This window comes from Oxyura jamaicensis, chromosome 2, assembly GCF_011077185.1.
Source record: "Oxyura jamaicensis isolate SHBP4307 breed ruddy duck chromosome 2, BPBGC_Ojam_1.0, whole genome shotgun sequence".
Lineage (NCBI taxonomy): Eukaryota > Metazoa > Chordata > Aves > Anseriformes > Anatidae > Oxyura > Oxyura jamaicensis.
Window position 1 is genome coordinate 83,595,345 of NC_048894.1, and position 16,366 is coordinate 83,611,710.

Here is a 16,366-nt window from a genome sequence, read left to right on the forward strand (position 1 = left end):
AGCCAGTAATTTACTTCTGCATGTTTGAGGAGCTTGGCTCTTCTGTACATGTAGCAGCTCAGGAGTTTTTATGGTGACTAGTTTGCCTAAGACTTGCAGAATTGTCTCGCCAGGGAGACTTGCAACTAAAATTAGGAATGCTGACTATTTTTTCTACCTTGACACAGCTTAGGCTGCTGTGCAAAGTAAAGTGCTGTAGGCTTTCTTGACTCCTTTGCCTTTATTACTCACCTTCTCCTGCCAACAAGCAGAAAAAGGTTTGAGTTTAGTGCTACTGCTTGTATCGTGGGGAGTGGGAGGTGTGAAGGTAGCAATCTGGGTTGGAGTGGGGAAAAAAAGGGGACATAAGGGCATAAGCATACAGAAACAGAGGGCTTGTACACACCCCTAATGACCAACAGTGGAATGGGGTCTGACAGTACATTGTGTACTGCGATCATCAAATGTTACTGACAGACTGATGCACTGAAGAGTTAATAGCAGTGACATGCTGCACACAAAGCTTTACACTAGCCAAACGAGAGGGGACAGCAGAAGGAAGTCACAGGTCACTGCTGGGCACTTCAAGCTCTGTCCTGCAAGGCAACAAGCCAAGCGCAGAGCACATTGGGTTCAAGAACAGCAACCCGACTTCTAGCTGCTATGAAGGACAGAGGACGGGGATTACTCTTGATCAGAGGCTTTAAGCCAAAAAAGAGGCTAGACAGCTAAAACAGAGGCAGCTCTTTGCAAATCCCTCCACCACCACACATCCTCCATGGCAGTGCTGTCTCCCCAGCAGGTACAGGGACACTGTGCACACAGGGCACAATTCCTACAAGGACCCAGCTGGCACAAGACATTTATTATCAGCTGGGCTATAGCCAGCATAGGTGGGTCTGAACCCAAGCTATCTGAGAAGTGGCTCCAGACACTGGGGACTCTTCTGTTGAGGCCAGGTGAGACTGGTATCTCCTAAAGAGCTGTGCTGTGCCGCCTCTTTTTCCAGAGGACTCATCAAGTTTTAAATAGTGGCCTAAAGCCAGTTTCAGACATTTGTTCTGAAAGTGGGAGATGCAAGTTTCCTGCCTGTCCCAGTCTAATGGGATCGCAGCACGCAGCTACCATTGACTTGCAGGGGGGGCATCACCGCTTCCGAGGATGTTCAAAGAAGACCAGGAGACCAGCAGTGACTGTCACCTTTGTTGATACACATGCGTTAGGAGCACTTCCAGGATTAAGTCTTCTGAGGCCCAGGCCCATGACTCCAGCTAGCACAAGCACTTCAAGTTCTTTCTCCCCAGCACTCTCCCAGTTTTTTTTTTACGCCATCTTGACAGGGCCACATCATTCAGACCTGCACACCAGGGCCTGCTGCAAGGCCCGTGTGTTGGCCAGGCACAGCCCTCTAGCAGACACCATGCCTATGCTTTGCCCTTAAAACTGATTCCCAATCAAGCCTACTTTTAATACTTTTAATGCAATTTTAAAAGCAGCTTCCTTCCTGTGTGGGCATTGGTATTGGTTTCCAAGAAGACAGCAGCACATGCTAAACTCTTACAAAGCTTAAACCTTTAGCTCACACTTCATATTTAAGCCAACAGATGTCCCTGGAAAGATTTCCAGTAACTTCAGGGAGTAATGGGCCAGGCCCAAAGTGAGAAGTGTCAAAGACTGTTGGTGCAAACATCTCAAAGGATGAAAGGACATCAAGGACATCCCAGCCACCATGCTGAAGGTTGCAGTGCACTAGTGGCTAACAGAAGAAAAAGGACAGATATTTCTTAGGACTTGTCTCTCAAAATTTACTGTATAGACTTCAGCTCTCTGTAATTTTATTTTCATGGTTTTAAGAAATTGGATAAAAAGTACTCTCAGTGACTGCTTGTTGCAGTTCATTTCAGTAGCCTGATGAGTACTTTCAGACACTGAAATACTTTATTTTTCAGACAGGGAATATGTCAAAGCTAGCACTAAATCTAAGAAAGCAAAATCACAGCTATTTGCTGATTCACCATTTTTCACAAATTCAATTAAACTATTAATTGACATAAAGCTTTTCATTTATATATAACCCTTATGAGAGTTGCTTTTTAGTTTAGTTACTGTACATAAAAGTTATGCAGGCAGAAAATGTTAATAACGAAACATCAAGGCTGAAGAGTAAATGTGTGACAGAGAACTCAGGCTGCTGTACACAGACGTGATTGATTTTTACCTCTACTTGACATCAACTGAGAAAGAAAAAAAAAAAAAAAAAAAAAAAAAGAGCATGTACTATAGGAAGCCTAACATGTCACATAGCAAATATGTCACTTTGGAAAAAAAGGATTTACAACCTTTAAAAAACAACAACAGCAACAAACTTTTCCTCCAAGCTACCATTGGTTTGACTTTTTATTGGGATAGTGAGAAGAAAGGAGAATTTGGACATGAATAAGAAGTCCACTCATGAAATGTCATTTTCTTCCTCTGGATCCATTTTAGTAATGTAGCAGTTACTGTGATCCACTCCCATTACCAAGATTCAGGTGCCAAGCGAATGCCTGCATTTCAGGAACCCATTCTGCTCTTGCAGTCACAGCTCATCAGTAACAGACAAAAAAAACACTTGTTTAGTAGGTAAGGATAATGACCTGCCCTGAATAAAATCTGTGTGGTAGCCAAATTTTTAAATATAAACCTGGGTATTTCAAATAAATATAGTCCATATATTTAATGTGCACATTAAATCATGCACACTAGGTCATGCCCATGGCCTACGCTCTCCCTCAGGGAGCGTACAGGGTGTGTTAAAATATTTTACATTAGTAAGAAGGGAATTTAAAGTTGAAATCCAGACACCAGGTGAATTAAAGCTGCAGTCATTAACACGGGAAAAGTGTGGGTTCCCTTCCCACAGCTAAGGGATGTGGTTTGCACTTTTGTTGTTGCTGTTTTATTTTCATAATTAGGGTTTAGGGCAATAAAAATGTTCATGTAGCAATCTGTGGAATGTGTTTTGAGTTAAGTAAAATGACAAGTTATGTTAATATTTATAATTGAAAAAGACAGATTGAGACAAGCCATTATGACTTCCTAAAATTAGGTGTATAAGTGTAGGTTAAGATAAAATCTGATTTAACAGCACCGTGATTTAAATACAAATAATGTAATATAGTAGACTGTGAAGTTCTGTATCTATCAGGGTAGCTGTATGTACCTTATCCAGCTAATGGTGTACATACCTATTTATACCAAGTTTAAGGTTAAAAAAGTGCTACAGGACAGGAAATTATAAAGTTTTACTGTGTTTCCAATAGCACATCCAGCAATCATGAGTTATCCCAGAAAGACTGGCACTCTTCACTCCCAGGGATTTCCTCTCTGCACTCACTGGTGGTCCTCAGTCCCCACTGCAAGGCCGCTTACAAAAGCACCACCTGAGCCCTGCAGCATGACCAACAATATTTTATCAGCTCTCAGCACGTGGGTCTGAGTTTGGGAAGCCAAACAGGAGGTGAGCACCTTGCAGTGCTGACAGAAAAACAAGACAACATAGGGTGGTGGGGTCAGGCTATCTTCTGGATCAGCTCTCAGCACGGCCACCCGGAGAAACACAGAAAGCCCACCCTCGCCCTGGGATTAAGGGCATACAAAACTGTTTAAAGGTGTTTTAGTTGTTGTTTTATTGGTGTGTGGCTTCTGGTATAGTTTCAATACATCATTTTAGCTGAAAGGATATAGAAGATTTTTATTTATTTATTTATTTATTTTACAGCAGGAACAGATTGGGGCAATTTCAGCATAGGCAAACCACTGGAAGCATCAGGTAATTCAGATGCTATTAGCAAAGATGTACCAGGTGCTACTCACTCTTCCGTGCCATATGGATGGATGTAGTGGCTGACAACTAAAAGCAATTCTACCTACAAAGTTATTCCAGAGAGGAGAAGTTGCTACAAAGGGAGATGTGCTCTATGAACATGCAGTGGAGAGAAGGCGAGACAAGTGGAATGACCAGGCCTGTAGCAGGTACAGCTTGCATTAGTCATTTCATTGTGTCTGGGAGGCATTTTCGGAAAAAAAAAAAAAAAAAAAAAAAAAAAAAAAAAAAAAAAAGCAAAGTGTAACTGTATGCGTGTGGATGTCTATGCCAATTTTGTGCCTAGGGCAAGAAACTGGTCTACTGTTAAGCAATAGCAACCAGTCCTCGGATGCAAAAGTTATACTCAAAAGAATAACAACAGCAACAAAACACTTTTGTTTATGCTCTTTAGAGACAACTGTAGAGTGAAGAAGCTGTTCTAGGAGTCTCCCATGTGTAAAAGGACTTCAAAGGTCCTAAGTGAGATAGTACTTTGTGGCAAGGCGAAATCACTGAAACTTCTTTCAGATCTGGCTGGCAAAGGAAGGAACAATGTGGGGCACAAATGGATGCTGCATTTACCTCCTTGTTAGGTCTTTATTTTATTCCCTTCTGCTGTTCTACTGTGGTCAGCAAGCAAGTTAAAAAATACTGCCACTGGGAACTGATGTCAACTGAGGCCTACTGAAGGCACACCAGTTTGATGCAATTGAAGAGACTCGTAAGACAAAGGTCCTGGGGCCATTTGCAGTGCCGTGTGTTGAAAGATCTCCCCTAATCCTGTAAAGACATGGGAAGGGATGTGGGGCACCGTGCTACAGGGGAGGCCAAGGCACAAGAGCTAAGGAGAGCCACAGAGGAGCCGGCGCTTCCCCAGACTCAGGCACTGCCACTGAGAGACGCCTAGGCCAAGATTGGGAAGGCTGTCAACCAATAACAGTATTAATGAAAATGATGATTTTTTATTAATAGTAACTTTTAAACCTTCTGACAATAACAGACTGTATTAAGCCTCAGGCCTTGTCTGGATTTGTCTGGTCTTTAACTTATTTTAGCAGTATTTGCAAAAATCGCCCTAAAAACTTCTGTAGCAGCAAATCTGAAATCCATCTTTCTGAAGCTGTCTTAGCATTTATCAGTCTTTGCTGGGGTTTTGCTGAGCCTTGCACAACTCCCTGGTGTCAGCAGTAAGTGAGAGCAAAAGTATTTCATCTAGACACAGGAGAGAGAAAGTATAACCAATTAAACAGCTGTAGACTGAGGCCTGGGCAGCAGCATCCACGGCCAGCCAATCTGGGAAGGATTGCAGAGCATGGCTGTGCCCACAAACCAATGAACCAGCCAGGAAGAGGAAGGAGGAGAAAACCTGGTTAGCAAATGTGTATGGAAGATTACGTTTCCCCCACTGGAGGGATATCAGAGAGAATGCTCTGCATGGAAGGAGTTCCTGTTCAATATTTCCCAGGCCTGGCAAGCTTAGTGAAAGAAGATTAGCTTAGTTTTGAATGCGTGTCTGTTCTTCACAAATGTAAGATGTGCTAAAATTATGTCAGGAATCAAGAGCTATTGTCAGTTGGTTTGCTGTGTAGCACAGACAGGACCAAGACCTGCAAAACAGTGCAGTGTCTATGTCCATTCCAGGATGAAAATCTACCAGAAGGCGAGTTGCTTCTTCTCCCTAGCACATCTGCAACAGTACGTTTGTAGGTGAGGACTTCAAATTTTAATCATTTTAATGAGATATTGTTTCAGTCAGTTCTCAGCTGTCAAAGCCACAGATGCGCTCAACTCTGGGTTTGGCTTACTTTGCTGGAAATGAAACAATTCCTTCAGCACATCTGTTAATTCAGGGTTAGATTTAATAAAACAGAAAGCTTTCAGGAGGGGAGAATGCCACACGTCATTCCTTCCTGCTGGAAGATGACAGGAAAAGACTCAGTGCTCTGTGGAGCAAAAGCCCTGTTCAAGGAGAGCTCAGGCTGCAGGGATCTCCAGGTGACAATGAAAGTATCATGCTTCAGCAAGAAGTGATTTTGCTATATTCAACCTTTCCTCTTGACCTCCATTTTCTAAAAGCAGAATGAAAAGATCTTTTGGCTGTGTCTGGCTGAATCTGATGCAGATTAGGACAGGTACTTTAAAATGTAGATAGAATTCATTGTGGACAGACAAGACCAAATACTATTTTTCTTCTTTTTTCTCTTTATGCTGTTGTCATTATCCCCTGAAAGGATGATTACCTATATTTTTATGTGTTTGATAATTTATTTGCAATATCTACTTATTTAATTTCCTTCATTATTATAGAGCTATGTAGCAAAATATGGATTCTATTGTTTTTTTTTTTTTCTGGAAACAAAATATTTGTCTGCAATTTCTGTTAATTCACTGAAGACATTTACGCCTTACAGCAATAATCAAAGAGTGCATAACTGACTTTCTATTGCTTTTCAAAAACATCAGGTTTGACGTGTGATCAGTTCATATAGCCCAATAGACTCTGGAGGTCTGCTTATTGTAAAACTGTAGTGATTGTCTTCACAAAAGTAAAAATGAGATCCTAAAATTGGATTTACATCAGAGGGTGCCTAAGTCTCTTCATCCCGGTTAAATCTTGATTCCAGAATTCCTTTGTTCTTTTGATTAATCGAAGTCAGTAGACATCTTGCGTTGTAGGGAGCATCTCTTGTTTTGGACTTCCCAGACATGCAGGAGGCTGGATAAGTAAGTTCTGACTTAGGACAAACATCCACTTTAAATTGAGCTTTTGTGCTAGATATGTGTGGGTTTTTGTTTGTTTGTTTTTGTTTGATTGTTTGTTTGTTGAAAACACATGGACTGGTTAAAGAGGGCTTTTATAAATCTCACTGTTGATACTGCTTTCAAGTCCTGGAGTGAAACCACTCTCACTAGAAAATCTTCCTTGCCTGAGTATGCATTTCAAAACATGAAGAATCATGAAGGGCAGTATCCCATGTCAGCCTGTACTGCTTACAGTCCATGATCCTCATATAGCACTGTAACTGAAGCCAATTTTATTTGCTGCTACTAACATTTATTAGTATATATAGACTTTTTAAGTAATTTATTTTCCAGATGGATTCCCACGATGTGTATATAAGGGCAGGCTGTTTTATCACATTGACTAGAGTTAGTGCATTTTGTCCAACAAAATAAGAAAGGAGTAACAGATAAGGCTGCACCACTTGTTAAAATTACTGTTTCAATTCTGCATATTCTCCCTCCCACTAATTTATTCCCCACCCCCTTTTTATTGCTAATATCCTATGCAAGAATAATTTCTTTTTCATAAGGAAACTATCTTCCTACTTATCTGTTCTAAAGGGTTAAGTAGCTTTTTCAGCATGTTTAGAAACATAAATGTAACCTACAGTTTTTCATAAAAGCCTTTTCTTCCTTCAAGGGCACTCTGACTAAATTCAACTTTGCTTCTGAGATTTGTTCATTAAGGAATTGTTTCTTCTCACAGAAAAACTGTGTGAGCACAGTCCATGGCTTTTGATGCCAAATATAAACTAGCCTAACATACAGAAAATAATTACAGAGACCAAAATAATATATAACTTATTACAGAACTAACAAGGTAGTACCTAGTCACTGGGTTAATAGGAACATAGAATCACAGAATGGTTTGGGTGGGAAGGGACCTTAAGGATCACCCAGTTCCAAATCCCCTGCCATGGGTAGGGACACCTCCCACTAGACCAGCTTGCTCAAAGCCCCATCCAACCTGGGCTTAACTGCTTGAAGAGAGCATTCTGTTTCAAAGGCTTTTATCTTCCAACAGATATCTGTAAAACAACATCATTATGAGAATACCTAACATATTTTTCTGTATCTGTAGAGCTGAGCTGGAAGGACATGCATTACTCTAAATCACCCAAAACCACAACACACACACACACACGCACACGCACACACACACGCGCACACGCACGCACACGCACACACGGACACGCATCACAAAGCCAGTATTTGTTGGCAGTATGCAGAGCAAGTCAAGAATTTAATAAGTGATGTGGACTCTTCAAAGGAAAAGTCCAACTGCGAGACCTAGATTTAGCCTCCTTAGTCTATCAGTAAAAGTGGTAGAATGAGCAATATGATATCTGTCTTATGAAGGATTTAACGTGCTGCCAGACTGATGGCTATAATCACATCCATGTAGTCATAAACTTGAGCATTGAAGGTGTTAGAACAAAGCCCTTTCACTGCTTCAAAAGGTGAGGTGGGAGAACCGAAGACACACTCTAGTGTCTGTCTATACATACGCTTTGCATACATACAGGAATACCTTTCCTGTGAAAAGATGTGGAAATCTGAACGTATGTACAATATAGGTTATTTGCTTATATTTTAGTAGGTGCCTGATACCTTTTCTCTGTGTTTTTTATTCACAAATGCTACAGTACTTTTTTTTTTACTTTTTTTTTTTTTTTGATAATGACAGACATTTCAGAGAAAAGGCTAAAATTATGAAAGTTCCTTTTTGCAGTTTTCCTTGGATAGAGTTACTGACATCTGGAGGATTCTTTACCATATCTGTAGAGAAGCATCTCTTGCAAATTTACTTCCCGTAAATCTTGTCTGAATGTAAGGTCTATAATCCCTCCTACAATTGTAACTTCACTGTAGTATTAGAACTATCCTACTAATACTGTCCTGAGGTGCTTATATGCACCGCTATCAAAGTTCAGCCTTTTTTTTTTTTTTTTTTTTTTTTTTTAGAAATATAGATTATATAAAAAAAACAACCTGAACTAAAATGCCTTATTCTTTCCTTATATCCTTTCACAGAGCAGCCAACCATTTGATCAATGAAGTAGATTGAATTTTACATTTCATCAGCTGAATTTCCTCAAATTGAGGGATACTGATTTCCCACACTGTGACTAACCAACACTCTTGAAAGAATAGAGTCACACCACAGACCTGAGATATAATAAAAAGGCAAGCAGAAAGATACTAGAATTTAGCCAGCATGCCCTTGAAGGAAGGAAAGGCTTTTATTATTAGCTTCTTCTAAGGTCTTGTCCTCTCTTTCCTCTGAGGAGGATAACTTTCACCACCTACTGAGGCTTCAGTCTTACCAACAATCACTCTAACTCATGCTTAAGTAAGAAAATGTTGCCATCGAGAACATTTACTTAATATGACATCACAAGCTTTTGCACATCTCACTAAATAATATATTCTATGGTAGTACCCTTCATATTTTCTCACTTTTGAGCACCTTTTTTTTTGCCAGAGGCAGCATATAGAAATTCTCCAAACCAGCTTGCTCATTCTTATTACATGCTCCAAACCAGCTTGCTCATTCTTATTACATGTCTGTGTGCCTTTTCTATTTCTACAAAGACCATTCCAGTAGCTACCTCTTTTATTTAAAATTCCAAGAAAATACATTCAGCAAGCTTTCCATTAATTCCATTCTTTCCTACCATGAAACTGTCTAACACCTCTGAATTTCAGTCTCTCCAGATGCTTTCAGTAATCTATGCCAAGGCTTCATATTCTACAGCACCATTTCATTGGGTAATTTGTGCTTAGCTTAATACTTCTCCACATTTAAATATAAGCTCTGCAAAGCTTTTACAACACTTGTTTAGTACTTTCTCTGACTTAGAAAAGCAATCAAACATGCCTTCCATAACAAGTCACTTCAGCAAATGTATTGGCACTTCATCAAGATACTTTCCTCATTTTCATTTCCCTACCTGCTTTTATGACTTGCTCCTTCTAAATACAACCAATCTCACCCCAGTTGGATTTACATGATTTAATTCCTCTCTTGCGTTCCCTTCATGTTGCACTCTTGCAAAATAATCGCTCCAAGCACTGCTAATTAATTCAGCATTCATTTCCAATATACCTTATTTACCTCTAACATAAGCAAGACTGTTTGTATCTCTTACCATTTGTTCTTGTGCCTGGATGAGCTTGCAAATGATTTTTTCTATCTCTTGAGTCCTCCCTTCTCTGGAGAGTTATAAAATTCACAGCTAACTCTACTTTGGGCTGACACTGCTTCGTTGGCTTCCTTTTTCTCTTGTCATATTTTCACTGTTCATGTGATTGTGCTGTCTTTCCAGCTAAACAGGTTCTTTTACTTGAGTTTTTCATAAGTAAGTCTACTTTATTATCCAATTAAGCTCCACTATTAGTACAGGGGCCTTTTATCACAATTTTCAGAAGTCTTTCTATATTTACTACCAGGTTCCCTTTACCTTAATTGTATACAACACAACTCCATTGTGTTAAAAACACATGTAAAACGGGCATTGCATGTATGCACTGGGATATAGTTTTATCCATTTGGTGTGTTTGTCTCAGTGATTTTTCCAAGGTGACTTGAAAGCATAAATTCCCTTTCAAATTACACATGCTCAGGAGATGAGAGGCTTTATCTTTTGTGAAGCCATCTAAAACCTCAGTCACTACTTTCTGAGCATTCTAGATAGCAATAGCTTCCTTTGCTCCAAACATCTGTAGGAGTCAACACACTGTTATATGAAGAATCAAGATACTGCAAAGCATGCAGGTAAACCTACCAATCATGTAACAAATCTTGCAAAATGCTCAGCACTTTAAAGTTTCAAATAAAATTGTCATGGTCAATTTTTATTTTTTTTCAAAGATCTCATGTGACTTTGACAAATGTGACTTTGACATTTTTTTTAATGTCTTCAATCAAGCAGCTGATGGCTGCAGAGTGTGTCTGTAGTAAAACCAGAGAAACTGAGTACCATGTCCTGCCTTACTGTCCTGTGGTTTTGCTACCCAAGTTCTTTTTGCTTTGCAACCCTTCTTCTGTCTGGCTACTGTACATAAAATTCAACAAGAAAGCAGATAAAAAATGGTTCACTGAAGACTAGAGGAGAGGGTATTAATGTTTAAAAAGTCTCAGCATTGCAATGAAATATTATTTCAGTGGGACAGCAGAAAGCATGTGTGCAACAGCCACTTGCAGCCAAGAAAAGAGAAATGGGCTAACCTCTAACCAGGACATCTAAAGCTCTGTCATTTCACTTGAGTGTTAATTTAATTCTGTGACAAGGTTACCTTAATTAGTTGGCAGATGATACAAAGAAACCTGACAGGTAAGCATAACCTGACAGGTCTTGAATCACTGCTGTCCCCTCTGCCTTTTTATTTTGAGGTGAAATTTGGGCTAAAATATGCATTGCCATGAGGATAAAAGTTGGCATGGTAGTTCCCGCACCAGATGTTAATTTAACTTTTAGGAGATTTTGGAGGTGTACTTAGAATATTTTAACAACAACAACAACAGAAGTGCATAAAAGATTAATTTTTAAAGGACCAAAGTCAAGGTTGACGTTTTCCAGTTTTAATCAGCAAACAGAAACTGTTCAAGCCATCCCAGTTTGAGAACACTTATTTCTCTCCAAGAGGACATAGAGGTCTGGCAAAATATGAAAATGAAACAGCTTACAGGGTCAGTGAGGTGGAAATGAAATAAGATGTATTTTGGAAAAGAAAAAGACAAAAAGGTTGTTTAGACCTGTTTTTATTTTTATTGTGACTTAGACAATTACAGAGTGATAAATAACCACATTCACTGTATCATTAGGACAGCAGTATTGCTCAGTTTCAACCTGTCTTCTGGTGATTAGAACTAGGCCTTAGAAACAGGACTTATCTGATTATTTGGGCCTGATCCTGCAGGCATTTCTGTATATGAGTACCACTGTCTACGTTCAGAGACACACAGCTCAGTGGGGCCGTTCATAGATGCTCAGGTGCACAGGGCTGTGAACTATTTCCAGGATCAGAGCCCTAACTTCTGGCTCTGTTATTGAGTTGCAGGATGTGTCTCCATACCCTGAAGGTGGTACAGAGTTTCTCCAGTTTCCTCTCCCCCAGGTATATCAGTGGAGTTTCCAGTCACAACATTTTTTTTCTCCCCTGAAAGTGATATTATTCACTCCCCAGAGCCTGAGTGACTGACATAATATTTAGCCTCAAAAACTATTTTATGACATCCCTGTTTCATAATGTTCTAACCTAGTAGAGGGTGCGAAAGGACTGTGGAGACCTGGCCTGGAACAAGTCAGTGCACCACAGCTCAGCTGGGCGTATATCAATGTGGTGATGTTTTCCTTTGTTGCTTTTATGTCACCTTAGCTGTAATATTGGACACTGCTCAGTAAAGCAACTTATAATTTCTCCATTGTGAATTTTATAGCTTTCAGGCTGACCAAGCAGTACTTTCTCTGACATCTGAAGTATATTATACTGAGAACAGGTAACATCTTGATGCAAGTAGTTCTTGTCTGAAATTTTGAACATATTTGACCATAGAATGAGGATTTTTAATGTTGAGACAATAAAAGATTTTGCTTCAAATTACACAAAGAATCACAGAATCACAGAATGCGAGGGATTGGAAGGGACCTTGAAAGACCATCTAGTCCAATCACCCTGCCGGAGCAAGAACACCTAAATTATGTCACACAGGAACGCATCCAGGTGGGTTTTGAATGTCTCCAGAGATGGAGACTCCACAACTCCCCTGGGCAGCCTGTTCCAGTGCTCTGTCACCCTCACCATAAATAAATAAATAAATAAATAAATAAAAAGTTTTGTCTCCTATTTAAACAGAACCTTCCATGTTCCAGCTTGCGCCCATTACCCCTTGTCCTGTCATTGGATGTCACCGAGAAAAGCCTGACTCCATCCTCCTGACGCTCACCCTTTACATATTTATAAACATTAATAAGGTCTCCTCTTCTCCAAACTAGACCCAGATCCCTCAGACATTCCTCATAAGGGAGATGCTCCACTCCCTTAATCAGCCTTGTGGCCCTGCACTGGACTCTCTCAAGCAGTTCCCTGTCCTTCTTGAACTGAGGGGCCCAGAACTGGACACAATATTCTAGATGTGGTCTCACCAGGGCAGACTAGAGGGGGAGGAGAACCTCTCTCATCCTACTAAGCACACCCCTTCTGATAGACCCCAGGATGCCATTGGCCTTCTTGGCCACAAGGGCACCCTGCTGGCTCAAGGACATCCGGCTGTCCACCAGGTCACCCCCAGGTCCCTCTCCACTGCTCTCCAGCAGGGCAGTCCCCAGCTTATACTGGTGTTGGGTTGTTTTTGCCCAGATGCAGGACTCTACACTTGCCCTCATTATGTTTCAATAAGTTTCTCCCCACCCAATTCTCCAACCTGTTGAGGTCCTGCTGGATGGCAGCACAGACTTCAGGCATGTCAGCCACTCCTCCCAGTTCAGTGTCATCAGCAAACTTGCTGATGGCGCACTCCATTCCCTCATCCAAGTCATCCGTGAATATAGTGAACAACACTGGTCCCAGTAGCGACCCTTGAGTAATCCCACTAGATACAGGACTCCAACTCGACTCTGTCCCTTTAACCACAACCCTCTGGCTTCTTCCCTTCAGCCAGTTTACAGTCCATCTCACTACCCGATTGTCCAGACCACACTGCCTCAGTTTAGCTGTGAGGCTGCTGTGGGAGACGGTGTCAAAGGCTTTACTGAAATCAAGATACACCACGTCCATTTCCATCATCTATCCACCCAGTTATATCCTCATGAAAGGCTACCAGCTTGGTCAAGCACGACTTCCCCTTGGTGAAGCCATGTTGAATGCCCCTTAAGATCCTCTCATCTTTGATATGACTAGAGACAACACCAAGGAGAAGTTGTTCCATCACCTTACTAGGGATGGAGGTGAGGCTGACCAGTCTATAGTTAACTGGGGCCTCCTTGCCCTTTTTGAAGACCAGAGTGACATTTGCTTTCCTCCAGTCCTCAGGCACTTCTCCCATTCCCCACGACTTACCAAAGATGATGGAGAGTGGCCTAGCAATGACTTCTGCCAGCTCCCTCAGTATCCATGAATGCATCCCATCAAGACCCATGGACTTATGGATGTCAAGCTTGCCTTATCAGTCCTTAACCCAGCCCTCATCAACCAAGGCAAACTCCTCCTTTATTCCAACTTCCTCCGGGGCCTCAGGGGCACAGGTCTCCTCAGGACAGCCTTCAGCATTATAAATAAGGACAAAGAAGGCATTCAGTAACTCCACCTTCTCTTTATCTTCTGTCACGAGAGCACCCACCTTATTCATTAGTGGGCCTACATTGCCTCTACTGTTAGTTTTATCCGCAATGTATTTGAAGAAGCCCTTTCTGTCATCCGTGACCCCTCTAAGAAGGCCTTAGCTTTCCTAGTTGCCTCCCTACACCCTCTGACAACAGCCTTATATTCCTCCCAAGTGGCTAGCCCCTCTTTCTGTGATGTGTAGCCTCTCCTCTTCCACTTGAGTTTGCCCAGTAGTTCCCTGTTTAACTATGCAGTTCTTCTGGCTCTCTTTCCTGACTTCCTGCCTGTTGGGATGCTCTGTTCCCAGGCTCAGAAGAAGCAGTCCTTGAACGCTAACCAACTATCTTGGGCCCCTTTTCCTTCCCTTGTCCCATGGGATTGCCCCTAGCAAAAAACTTGAAAAGGCTGAAGTCAGCCCTACTGAAGTCCAGGGCTGCGATTCTGCTCGGTACTCTGTTCCTGACACATGAGATCCTAAACTCCACCATCTCATAGTTGCTGCAACAAAGGCTGCCTTCAACCTTCACCACTTCAACCAGCCCTTCCTTGTTAGTGAGGACAAGATCCAGCAGTGCTCCTCTCTTAGATGGCACATCCACCAATTGCATCAGGAAGTTATCATCACAATAACCAGGGCCTGTGATCACAAGGCAGCTATCAGCTGCCTGCAGCTGTGCCTCATCTGACATGTGCCCCGGGCCATGTGCCCCCAGGTCCAGGCTGTCTTGAATGCCCCGGGCTGGGCCCACACTACACTACACACACTGCACGCACATCAGTATCTGTCCTGTACTGGGAACACCAGAAGGGAATGCAGCAGTACAGACCCAGTCACTAAATTGTCCCCAAAGAAGAGAGGAAACTCGTTTTCTGTTATTTTTTATTACTGCGTTTTTATTGCTATTTATTGCCTGGTCTTGGAAGAGCTCCTAATGAAGCTCTTATTCATTCTTCTCTGAATGAACAGTGATGCTGCACTCCAGCACTTCTTCCCAGAAGACTTGAAGTCTTCTGCTTCTTCAAAGGAGCAGCCGTCTCCTTAACAGCTTTGACTGATCTGCTGCTCTTCTTTGTGCATTGCCACGGAAGGTGCAGCTTCTTCTTCAAGCAGCCATGGGGCAACATTCTTGCCCTCAGACGGAGACATCACCAGGCTCCAGGTCCCAAGGTCCACCATGGCTCTCTGAGGGGTTCCTTCTGCCACCCTGGTGCAGCATCCCAGAGGAAGCCAAGTCCCCTCTTGCTCACTCCTTGGGACTCCGTGCAGAAGGGATGACACCTCTGGATGAGGTGGGGGTGGGGGATGGAGGATGGGGGACAGGAAGGAAGGCCACCCTGCTGGCGAGCCAGCAGGATGGCTGTGCTATTTTGAGGCATGGAGGCTGGGCCGTGCATATGGAGCTGGGTGGGTGCTCCTGCGATGCTGCCGATGGGTCTTGATGGCAGGGAGCCCTGGCACATTGACCTCCATTGGTTCAGCTGGAGTTGGATCCACCTCCATGGGCTCCACAGTTGCAGTGCAGGGCACTGCTCCTTTGCGACCGGCACCAGTCCTCCTCCTCTTCCTCATCACAGGCACTGGCCTTCTTCTCTTAGCTTTGATGAATGAATCCTCTCATGACACATGCAAGGGTGGGCAGCCTCCGCTCCAGGTCCTCTTCCTCCCATCCATGATGGGTGTCGTCAGAGGGCCTGGAAGCTCAGCGAATGGTGGGTCCTGCGCAGGGGTCCCTCGGGCACAGGGCCTGCCCTCCAGCTCCCCTCCTGTGCCCTGGCCTCCAGCCCCCTCCTCATCCTGTGCCTGGGCTCCCTGTGCCACAAGATGGTGGCAGCAGTGTTTCCAGAGGGGCAGGGGCCTCCAGTACTTACCTGCCACCGACCAGGCTCCCTGCAAGTGGTGCAGCCCCCCATGCTGACAGCAGCTGAGAGGGGGCAAAGCACCCAGACATCCTGCAGATGGGCAAGGGAGGCACAGCCAGGCGGTGCTAGGTCTCCTAGCAGTCAATAAAAGCTCTGCTGACGATCAAGTGCTGCGGGAGCCCTTCTCAGGGGCCATCTCCTACACCTACCCCGGAGCATGAAGAGGTGCCATCACTTGTGCCCCAAGGGATGGAGGAGGGGAGGGCCTGGTCTCTGCGCTGCTGTGCCGCCACAACACAGGCAGTCTGTGGGAGGGCTGCCGAGGTCCTTGGGGGCTGGAGGTGGAGGGGTGGTAGGGTCAGTCTGAGGTTCACCCTTACTCTCTTCTCTAGTGTTAAGGAGAATCCTTCTCAATGTTTTTGTGGCTTCTCTGCTTCCTCGTTCAGAGGAAGAGCTCTCCTGTCTGGTTGGAAGAACCACAAGTAGCTCCTGACTGGGAGCCTTCGGGCACATTTCCAGGGGGAAGCTCCTGCCTTCCTAAGACACCTAGCGCACCCCTCCCTGCTCAAG